This window comes from Suricata suricatta, chromosome 7 (genome assembly GCF_006229205.1).
Source record: "Suricata suricatta isolate VVHF042 chromosome 7, meerkat_22Aug2017_6uvM2_HiC, whole genome shotgun sequence".
NCBI classification, from domain to species: Eukaryota; Metazoa; Chordata; class Mammalia; order Carnivora; family Herpestidae; genus Suricata; species Suricata suricatta.
The window spans coordinates 40,072,493-40,083,419 of NC_043706.1; the positions used below are offsets into that span (position 1 = coordinate 40,072,493).

Below are 10,927 nucleotides of genomic sequence, written 5' to 3' on the forward strand. Positions count from 1 at the left end.
ATTCCCACCAACAGTGTAGGAGGGTGCCCGTCTCTCCACACCCTCGCCAGCATCTATAGTCTCTTGATTTGTTCATTTTAGCCACTCTGACTGGCGTGAGGTGGTATCTCAGTGTGGTTTTGATTTGTGTTTCCCTGATGATGAGTGATGTTGAGCATCGTTTCATGTGCCTGTAGGCCATCTGGATGTCCTCTTTGGAAAAATGTCTGCCCATTTCTTCACTGGGTTATTAATTTTTTGGGTGTGGAGTTTGGTGAGTTCCTTGTAGATTTTTGATGGTAGTTCTATTTTTAACTTTTTAAGGAACTTCCATACTGGTTTCCAGAGTGGCTGCACCAGTTTGCATCCCCACCAATGGTGTAAAAGGGTCCCCCTTTCTCCACATCCTCACCAACACCTATTTTCTCTTGTGTAGTTAATTTTAGCCATTCTGTCTAGTGTGAGGTGACATCTTATTGTAGTTTTGATTTGTATTTTCTTGCTAATGAGTCTGTTGGACATCTGGATGTCTTATTTGGAGAAATGTTTTTCATGTCTTCTGTCCATTTAAAAAATTTTTTTAATGTTTTATTTATTTTTGATACAGAGAGATAGCATGAGAGGGGGAGGGGCAGAGAGAGAAGGAGACACAGAAACGGAAGCAGGCTCCAGGCTCTGAGCTAGCTGTCAGCACAGAGCCCGACGTGGGGCTCAAACCCACAGACTGTGAGATCAGGACCTGAGCCAAAGTCAGAGGCTTAACTGAGTGAGCCACCCAGGCACCCCTTAAATTTTTAACATTTATTTATTTTTGAGAGACAGAGCGTGTGTAGGAGAGGGGCAAAGAGAGAGGAAGACAGAATCCGATGCAGGCTCCAGGCTCTAAGCTGTCAGCACAGAGCCTGACACGGGGCTCAAACTCACAAACTGTGAGATCATCACCTGAACCGAAGTTGGCCACTTAACCAACTGAGCCACCCAGGCGCCCCTTCTGTCCATTTTTTAATTGGATTGGGAAGGATCCTTTTAAAATGATTCCAGGTTGGTTTCTTTGTATCGGAAACTTGGCCCATGGGACCACGTATGCATCTTTGCCCAGCTAACAAGGGCGGTGCAGCTCTCTCTTTATCCCACACACATTACTTGCCATTCCAGGGCAGCCAGTCAGCCGGCATCTTGCTTTGGAACTTCCTCAGGTGGGAGTTAGGATATCAGTCGCTAAGGACTTCTACAGGAAATATTCTGAAAGGTGCTAGTGCAGGCCTCTAAGTCACTTGGTTCTAGGCAAAGGGAACAAACCTTCTCCCTCCCCAGGGTGGCCAAGAGGAAATTCAGAGCCCACAGGTAACTCCCAACACAATCCTCATTCTTTTTTTTTTTTAAAGATTTGTTTAATGTTTTATTTATTTTTGATAGAGAGAGAGAGACAGAGCATGAGAGGGAGAAGGGCAGAGAGAGAAGGAGACACAGAACTGGAAGCAGGCTCCAGGCGCTGAGCTAGCTGTCAGCACAGAGCCTGACTTGGGGCTCGAACCCACCAATGTGAGATCTGACCTGAGCTGAAGTTGGAGGCTTAACCAACTGAGCCACCCAGGCGCCCCCACAATCCTCATTCTTGAATACAAACTGTAAAAGATTAGTAAAGCTGGCAGACTGGATCACAATCTCTTCCCATCTCCCTTTGAGGTGGATGGTGGGGGCACCTGGCATGTTGCTTTCTGCTTTTGAGGTTTTTGATGAAACTCCAAAGAAAACAGGGAGACTCTAATTAACATCCTGTCACAACTGTTGTCTGTCACCAATTCAAGAAATTCTTACTAGACCCCCAAGGAAAATGGTGAAATGGGTACACACACACACACACACACACACACACACACACACTGAAGTAGATGTGTAGCAATGACAGATAAAACCTGAAAAGGGAAAAGAGACCTAGGCTTTAAGACACGATACACCTTCCCTGTGAATATGTGCTAATCCTACAAACTTTCCTAGGCTAGGAAATAAGTCTAGAAGTAAGGGTAGCAGCCAGAGATTTCACTCCTGTGTCTGGAGATATGAGTGCCTCCTAGGAAATGGAAGACCTGAGCCAGGGTTTCAGCTTGAAGCCAAGGACACTCTGAACCTTACATGCAATCTGAATACAACTGTTGCCAGACTTCTGCTTGGGGCTATAGTTTTATGGGAAGCTGTGTGCCTGCCACATAAGCGGGAAGACAAAGATGTGGAACAGTCTTCAGATGAGAACTGACCTTAGGCACTCCCTGTTCCATGAGTGGAAAGGCCATACCTTGATATCACCAGTTCCTATATGCTAGCAATAACCAATTAGAAAATATGATCTTATGTTAAACATGGTGGATTCAATCCATGCATTATCACTATTAAGTCCCTAAACCCCTCTAAAATGACAGTAAAGGGTTTCATTTGTCTGTTTTTTTAAGGTGTACATTCCTACATGCAACCTGTAAATGTGAGGGAGATAATGCCCCATGGGGTGGAATTTTGATCAGTGGGAGACAAAGGCCAGTGAATAATTTTTCTCCATTTCTTCCATTATCTCACCTCTCCCAGGATGGTTTCGAGAAGCAGTTTGTTTGTTGAGTACACATCCCCAGATCAGCACTCTCATTTAGTGCCCACCAGGTGTCTGATGAAGCATCCTCCAGGTGGTTCTCCTTTCTTCCCTGCATCACTCTCCTTGTTCCTCACACCTGCTCCTTGGACTCCCTAATAATACAATGAGCCTCCGGTTTAGGGGGAACCAGGCTAACACAACTGACAAGGAAAGGACTGATATACTTGACTTCATTACAGTGAAGAATTCCCGCTCATCAAATGGTGCCACTAAGAGAATGGAGCTGGAAAAAGTACATGGTACACATAAAAAGGACTCATATATACAATATATATACAACAGTCATAATACGGGAAAAAGACAGACACCCTGATCAAAACATGGACAAAATATTTAAGTGATCAAAAGTGGAAATCCAAACTGGCTAGTAAATGTGTAAAACTTCACAAATAATCATGAAAATGAAAAGTAAAACCATAATGAAATAACACTTTACCCTTACTAACAGGGCTAAAATTTCAGATGTTGGTGAGGATGTAGATCAAGGGACATTCACACACACTGCAGATGGGAGTGTCAGTTGGCAAAGCCCCTTTGAAAACAGTTTGGCATTATCTACTAAAGTTGAAAATGACTATTTAATTCTATTCCTAAGTATATATTCTGAGAAATGCATGTGTAGGTATTCTGGGAGATGTGTATAAGAATGTTCACAGAAGGGACTCCTGGGTGGCTCAGTCGGTTAAGCGTCCAACTCTTGATTTAGGCTCAGGTCGTGATCTCATGGTTGTGAGCTGTCTGCTGACAGTGCAGAGCCTGCTTGGGATTCTCTCTCTATCTCTTTGACCCTCCCCCCACTCACAGTCGTTTGCTCTCCCGCTCTCCCAAAATAAATAAACATTTTTTAAAAAAAAAAGAATGCTCACAGAAGCTTTATTTGTAATAGACAAACAGTCCACATATTCTTCAACAGCAAAATGGACTCATTTTGGCATGTTTATAGAATGGCATCCTATACAGAGTTGAAAATGAACTGCTTAATTCAATAACAGAAATAAATCTAAAGAACAATGTTGAGCCTAAGAAAACAAATACAAATACTGCATGATTCCATTTATAAAACATTTTTAAACTGGCAAATTAAACTATAGTGCATAGGAGTGCATTTTTAAGTGGTACATTATAAAGAAAAGCAAACTGAAAACCATAAGAATCGGCATGGTAGTCATCATAAATGTGGAAGGCGCTGTGATTCAGAAGAATGGAGAGGGGTCTTTTAAGGTGTTGGCATTGTTCCAGATCTTTACTTGGGTGAATGTTTTGCCACAGATATCAGCTCTTTCATAACTTAGTAAATGGCACATTAATGTTTTACATACTTTTTATGTACAGAATGAACATTTTTACAATATAAAAGGGTTAAAGAGAGACAGAAGACGAAACCATAGCCTATGAAATTTGAAGTCCAGTATTGTTTTTGTGCTAGCAAGCAATTTATGTTCCTAAGATGTGGCAGCCAGCCTCCAAGATGGCCTTTCAAGGTCTCTGTCTCCTGAGCTTCACATCCTTGTGTAGTCCCCTCCTATATGGCAGTAGGTTTGGTCTGTGTGACCAGTAGAATATGACAACTTATAAAATAATTTAACAACTAACATTAATAGGGACACCTGGCTGGCTCAGTCTCTGGAGCATGCGACTCTTGATCTTAGGGTTGTGAGTTCGAGTCCCACATTGGGTGAATGGATTATATAAAACTAAAATCCTTTTTAAAAATGAACACTGACAGCAATATTAACAGCTAACACACATGTTCATGAAACAGCTAACATTACAGCAATGTATCCCAAAGTGTAAGTATGCACATCTGGAGTAATTCTCAAGATTTTTGTAAAACAAACATGAAGTTTTATATGCTAATAGTTAAGTGTTTGCTTAATTGATGAAGAAATGGCTTGCTGGGACACCTGCATGACTCAGTCGGTTGGGCATCTGACTTCGGCTCAGGTCATGATCTCACTGCTCCTGAGTTTGAGCTTTGGATTCTGTGTCTCCCTCTTTCTCTGCCCCTCCCCCACTCACTCTGTCTCTCTCACTGTCTCTCAAAAATAAATAATAAAACATTAAAAAAATTTTTAATGGCTTGCTGAAGCATTTGGGTGGCTCAGTCACTTGAGTGTCAGACTTGATTTCAGCTCAGGTCATGATCCCAGGGTTGTGGAATCAAGCCCCACATGGGGCTATGCACTGAGCATGGAGCCTGCTCAAGATTCTCTTTCTCTCTCCCTCTGCCCCTCTGCCCTGTTTGTGCACTCTCTCTCTTTCAAATAAATAAATAAATAAATAAATTTAAAATGGCTTGCATATAAAATCTGTATCTTCATAGATATTGCTAAATTTGAGGCAAAGTAAAAAAAAGTTAAAGCTGACTTTTTAAAAGTTTGTTTAATTTAAGTAATTTCTACACCCAACCTAGGACTCAAACTCATAACCCCAAGATCGAGAGTTGCATACTGGGGACCCCTGGGTGGCTCAGTTGGTTAAGCAAGAGACTCTTGATTTTGGCTCAGGTCATGATCTCACAGTTCCTGGGTTCCAGCTCCGTGTTGGGTTCCATGCTGTCAGCTTGGAGCCTGCCTGAGATTCTCTCTTTCTCCTTCTCTCTCTGCCCCTCCCCTACTCACATGCATGTTCTCTCTGAAAATAAATAAATGAATAAACATTGGGGCACCTGGGTGGCTCAGTCAGTTGAGAATTCAACTCTTGGTTTTGGGTCAGGTCATGATCTCGTTCGTGACTCATGGGATAGAGCCCTGCCTCAGGCTCTTCTCAGTCCGGAGACTGAGTGGGATTCTCTCTCCCTCTCTCTTTGCCCCTCTCCCGCTTGTGCTTTCTGACTCTCTCTCTCAAAATAAATAAATAAACAATTAAAAAATGAGTAAACATTTTTTTAAAAGCTACTATAAAAAAATAGAAGAGTTGCATCCTCTTCAAGTGAGCCAGCTGGGCATCCCTGGGGTTGATTTTTATTTATTTTTTTAAATATTTATTTACTTTTGAGATATTGAGACAGAGTGCGAGTGGGGAAGGGACAGAGAGAGGGGGAGATACAGAATCCAAAGCAGGCTCCAGGCTCTGACCTGTCAGCACAGATCCTGATGTGGGATGTGGGGCTCTAACTCACAGATTGTGAGATCATGACCTGAGCCAAAGTCAGATGCTTAACCAACTGAGCCACCCAGGTGCCCCTAAGGTTGACTTTTAATATTAAGGAAACTGTTGAGTGGTGGCATTCTTTTTGGTTAAAGTTTATTTTATTTATGTGGGGGGTGAGGGGCAGAGAGAGAGAGAGAGAGAATCCCTAGCAGACTCCAAGCTGACAACACAGAGCCAGACATGGGGTTCCATCTCATGAATCATAAGATCATGACCTGAGCTGAAATCAAGAGCCAAATGCTTAACCGACTGAGCCACCCAGGCACCTCTTGGTGGTATTCTTATAGAAAAATCATGAAGGTTCAATTCAAATGAAAAAGGATCAAGACACATCAATTTGTAGTCACTGTGCTAGATTTCGGTAATAAAATGGTGAGCAAAAACTGTCATGGACAAAAAAAATCCAAAAGAAAATAAATACAAATACATTATTTGCTTACCCAATTGAATTTATCAAAGCCATTCAAAGCACAAAAATCAATTGTATTTCTTTTTTTTAGAAAGATTTTTTTTAATGTTTTTTATTTTTGAGAGACAGTGCGAGCAGGGGAGGGTCAGAGAGAGAGAGAGAGAGAGAGAGAGAGAGAGGGAGGGATACAGAATCTAAAGCAGGCTCCAGGCTCTGAGCTAGCTGTCAGAACAGAGCCCAACACGAGGCTCGAACCCATGAACTGTGAGATCATGACCTGAGCCAAAGCTGGACGCTTAACCTACTGAGCCATCCAGGTGCCCCTGTATTTCTTTTATTAATATAGATTTAAAAAAATTTTTGAGAGTGTGCAGAAGCAGGGGAGGGGCAGAAAGAGAAGGAGAAAGAGTATACATATGCTGGCAGCATGGAACCCAACATGGGGCTCAATCTCATGAATTGTGGGATCATGATCTGAGCCAAGATCAAGAGTCAGATGTTTAACCAACTGAGCCACCAAGGGCCCCCCAAAATCATTTGTATTTCTATATCCCTAGAAAAGAAAAGAAAATTTGAAAATCAGACTCATTTTTAATAACCTCAAAAAATGCCAACTACTTAGAATAAATCTAATAAATGAAGTATAAAATCTCTACATAGAAAACTATAAAACATTAATAAAAGTAAGTAAAGAAGATCTAAATAACTGGACGGATATACCATATTCATGGACAGGAAGACTCAATATTGTAGAAATGTTAATTCTCCCCAAATTGATCTACAGAGTCAATGGAATCCTAATATATTTTTTGGTAGAAATCAACAATTTGATTTGAAAATATGTATGGAAATACAAAAGTATAAGAATAACAAAAACACTCTGCAAGAAGAACAATACCAGATATTAAGACTTATCAGAAATCTACAGGTGAGCCTGGGTGGCTCAGTTGGCTGAGTGTTGGACTCTTGATTTTGGCTCAGGCCATGATCCCAGGGTTGTGAGATCAAGCCCTGTGTCAGGTTCCGTGCTGTGCATGGAGCCTGCTTACGATTCTTTCTTTCCCTTTGCCCCTTTGCCCCGCTTCCACTCTTCTCTCTATAAAATCAATTTTAAAAAAATCTACAGGGATGCTTTGCTGGCTCAGTTAGTAGAGCATACGGGATCATGAGTAAGAGCCCCATATTTGATGTAGAGGTTACTTTTTAAAAAAAAAAAAAAGGACAAAAAAAGACTTATCAGAAAGCTACAAATTAAGATTGTATGATATTGGCACAAGGAGACAAATAGACCAATGACTATAATTCAAAGTCCAGAAACAAATCCGTGCTTGATTTAGGACAAAAGTGTCACTGCAATGCACTGGGAAACAGAAGATATTTTCAACTAATGGTCCTAGGTCTACTGGGCATATAACTACAAGAGGAAAAATGAATCTTGACCTTTATCTAATACCATACACAAAAATTAATTCCAGATTGATATCTATCTACATGTAAATTTCTGATTGTAAAAAGTAAAACAATTAAGTTTCTAGAAGATGACATAGGAGAATATCTTCAGGACTTAAAAATTTTTTTTTAATTTTTATTTTTTATTTATTTTTGAGAGACAGAGAGAGACAGTGCAAGCAGGGGAGGGTCAGAGAGAGAGGGAAACACAGAATCTGAAGCAGGCTCCAGGCTCTGAGCTAGCTGTCAGCACAGAGCCTGACCTGGGGCTCAACCCCACAAACTGTGAGATCATGACCTGAGCTGAAGCGAGACACTTAACCGACTGAGCCACCCAGGCGCCCCTCTTCATGACTTTTAATAGGCAAAGAAATATTTAAATAGGACACAAAAAACACTAATTATAAATGAAACAACTAGTAAATAAGACTACACTAAAAGTGAAAACTTTGGTTAATCAATAGACACCAATAAGAGAGTGAAAACATAAGTCATGGAATGAGGGACAACATTTGCAAAACATTTAACCAACAAAGAGCTTGTATTAGAATATATAAAAAACTTGTACATCAATAAGAAATGGATAGGCAATCCAATAAAAAACGGGGAAAGGACTTGAATAGTCATTTAAGAAAAGAAGCCATCCGATGGCCATTAAGTATACAAAAAGGTGCTACACTGTCTTAGTTTTTTTTTTTCATTGTTTATTTTTGAGAAAGAGAGACAGAGGGTGAGTGGGGGAGGGAAGAGAGAGAGGGAAACAGATTCTGAAGCAGGATCCAGGCTCCTAGCTCTCAGCACAGAGCCCGATGCAGGGCTCGAACTCACAGATTGTGAGATCATGACCTGAGCTGAAGTCAGAGGCTTAACCAGCTGAGCCATCCAGGCACCCCAAAGACCATTTGTCTTAGTTATCAGAGAAATGGGAAAAGATACAGTGTACTAAACACTTATTGGATGAACTAAAGGATTAATAATACCAAGTGTAAGCAAGGGCATAGAGCCATGAGCATGCTCATACAGGGCTGGTGGGCCTGTAAATTAGGACAACCACTTGGGAAAACTATTTGGTGGTATTTACTAAAATTGAACATTCACTATGGCCCAGGATTTCCTAAGCATATGCGCATCAGAAATATGCACATAGATGCATCAAAAAGATATGTACGGGGATGCCTGGGTGGCTCAGTTGGTTAAGCAACCAACTCTTGATTTCAGCTCAGTTCGGGATCTCATGGTTCATGGGTTCATGGCCCATATCGGGGTCTATGCTGACATTGCAGACCTGACTGAGATTCTCTCTCTTTCTCTCTCTGCCCTTCCCCAACTTGCATTCTCTCTCTCTCAAAAATAAACAAATAAACATTTTAAAAAAAGACATGTACAAGAAAAAGTTCTGGAAATGGATAGTGTTGATAGTTGCACAACATTGGGAGTATACTTAATGCCTCTGAATTGTACACTTTAAAATAGTTAAAATATTAAATATTATGTATGTTTTTCCACAATAAAAATGGCATACAAAAACATTTTTATGGTATTATGTACAATAGTCAAGATTTTAACTGTATAATGAACACATTGTAGTATATTCATACAATGGAATACCATACAGAAATGCAAAAAATAGACTACAGTTATATCCAGTAACTATATAAATTTCACAGATTCAATGTGGCATCAAAGAAGCTTGACACACAAAAAATACAAAGCGTGTGATTTCATTTGTACTGGGTTCAAAGAGCAGGCAACATTAATTTTGAGGTTTGAAGTTCAACAGTTGCACTGGGGCGAGGGGGCTTCTGTAATCCTGGGCAGGTTCTACTTCTTGACAAGATGTGTTTACTTGGTGATAATTCATCAAGGCAAACACATGATTTGTGCACTTTTCTCCATGTTAGGTTTCAATTTTAAAAGTTTGTGAAAAGGGGCACCTGGTTGCTTATTTGGCTAAGTGTTTGGCCCTTTTTTTTTTCTTTCAGGATCACCAGCTGCCTGGGCACCAAAAAATTATGCTTCCGAAATCCCTTGATGTCAATTCCACACGAAGAGCAATTGAGCTGCTCTACATGTGCCACTCACGACAGAAGCCCTTTTTATAAGCATTTGACTCTTAGACTCTTAACATCAGCTGAGGTCATGATCTCACTGTCATGGGATTGAGCCTCTTCTTGGCTCTGCACATGGAGTGAGGAGACTGCTCAGAAGTCTCTCTCTCCCTCTGTCTCTACCCCTCCCCCACTCTCATGCTCTCTCTCTCTCTCTCTCTCTCTCTCTCGCTCTCTCTCAAAATAAATAAATTTTAAATAAACAAACCAACCGACCAACAAATAAATAAACAAAAAGTTTATAAAGAGGAGGAAGAAGAGGAGATGAAGTCACACAGTGTCTGCTCTCATACAACTTAAGGTCAGGATGGGGGTGCCTGGGTGGCTCAGTCGGTTAAGCCTCCAACTTTGGCTCAGGTCAGATCTCACGTTCGTGGGTTCCAGCCCTGCGTCAGGCTCTGTGCTGACAGCTAGCTCAGAGCCTGGAGCCTGTTTCAGATTCTGTGTCTCCCTCTCTCTCTGACCCTCTCATTCTCATGCTCTGTCTCTTCTGTATCAAAAATAAATGAAACATTAAAAAATTTAAAAAAACAACTTAAGGTCAGGATGAGTTGTATGAGATTGTATGTTTATTAATAAACAAACAAACATAAAATCACAACTGTGATAAGTATGGTGAAATAAAGGCATGGGATGGTCTGAGAACATACAGTAAGGAGATCTGACAGGGGCAGAGAGGGTAAGGAGGGCTTCCCAAATAAGTGATGTTGGAGTTGAGTTCTGAAGATGAGAAAGAGATAGAAGTGGAGAATAAAGCCTTCTAGGCAGAGGTAAGCATTTATCTGGTGCTTCCCAACATTTACATTTTTCAATGACCTTGGTTCTGTCCACTCTAGTCACCTACCCAGTCTGTTCCTAATCCTGCTCCAGGACTGAAAGGAATAATTCCTTTTCTTTTTTACTGTTTGTTTATTTACTATTAGAGATAGCGTGCACATGTGCAAGCAGAAGAGGGACAGAGAGAGACATACAGAAAATGAAGCAGGCTCCAGGCTCTGAGCCATCAGTGCAGAGTTCGATGCGGGGCTGGAACTCACAAATGTGAGTTCAAGTTCTTGTGAGATCAAGACCTGAGCTGAAGTTGGACATTTAACTGACTAAGCCACCCAGGTGCCCCAGGACTGAGAGGAATAATTTCTTGACACACTTGTAACCCATTCCTGACATTAGTTTGGAAACAAATTGCAA

The 10,927-nt window shown here is 41.0% G+C and overlaps 1 long non-coding RNA gene and 1 other non-coding gene across 2 annotated transcripts in view; one reads left to right on the forward strand and one right to left on the reverse strand.

The window, feature by feature from the left end:
- LOC115296453 overlaps positions 1-9,912 on the forward strand; it is a 15,800-nt gene extending 5,888 nt beyond the window's left edge. Inside the window, exon 3 of the long non-coding RNA XR_003910891.1 lies at positions 9,614-9,912. This is a non-coding gene — a long non-coding RNA (uncharacterized LOC115296453). The remainder of the gene's footprint in view (positions 1-9,613) is intronic.
- Positions 9,558-9,729, reverse strand: LOC115297339. The gene has a single exon (XR_003911424.1). It is a non-coding gene; the product is annotated as a U11 spliceosomal RNA (small nuclear RNA).
- Positions 9,913-10,927: the final 1,015 nt, after the last annotated feature.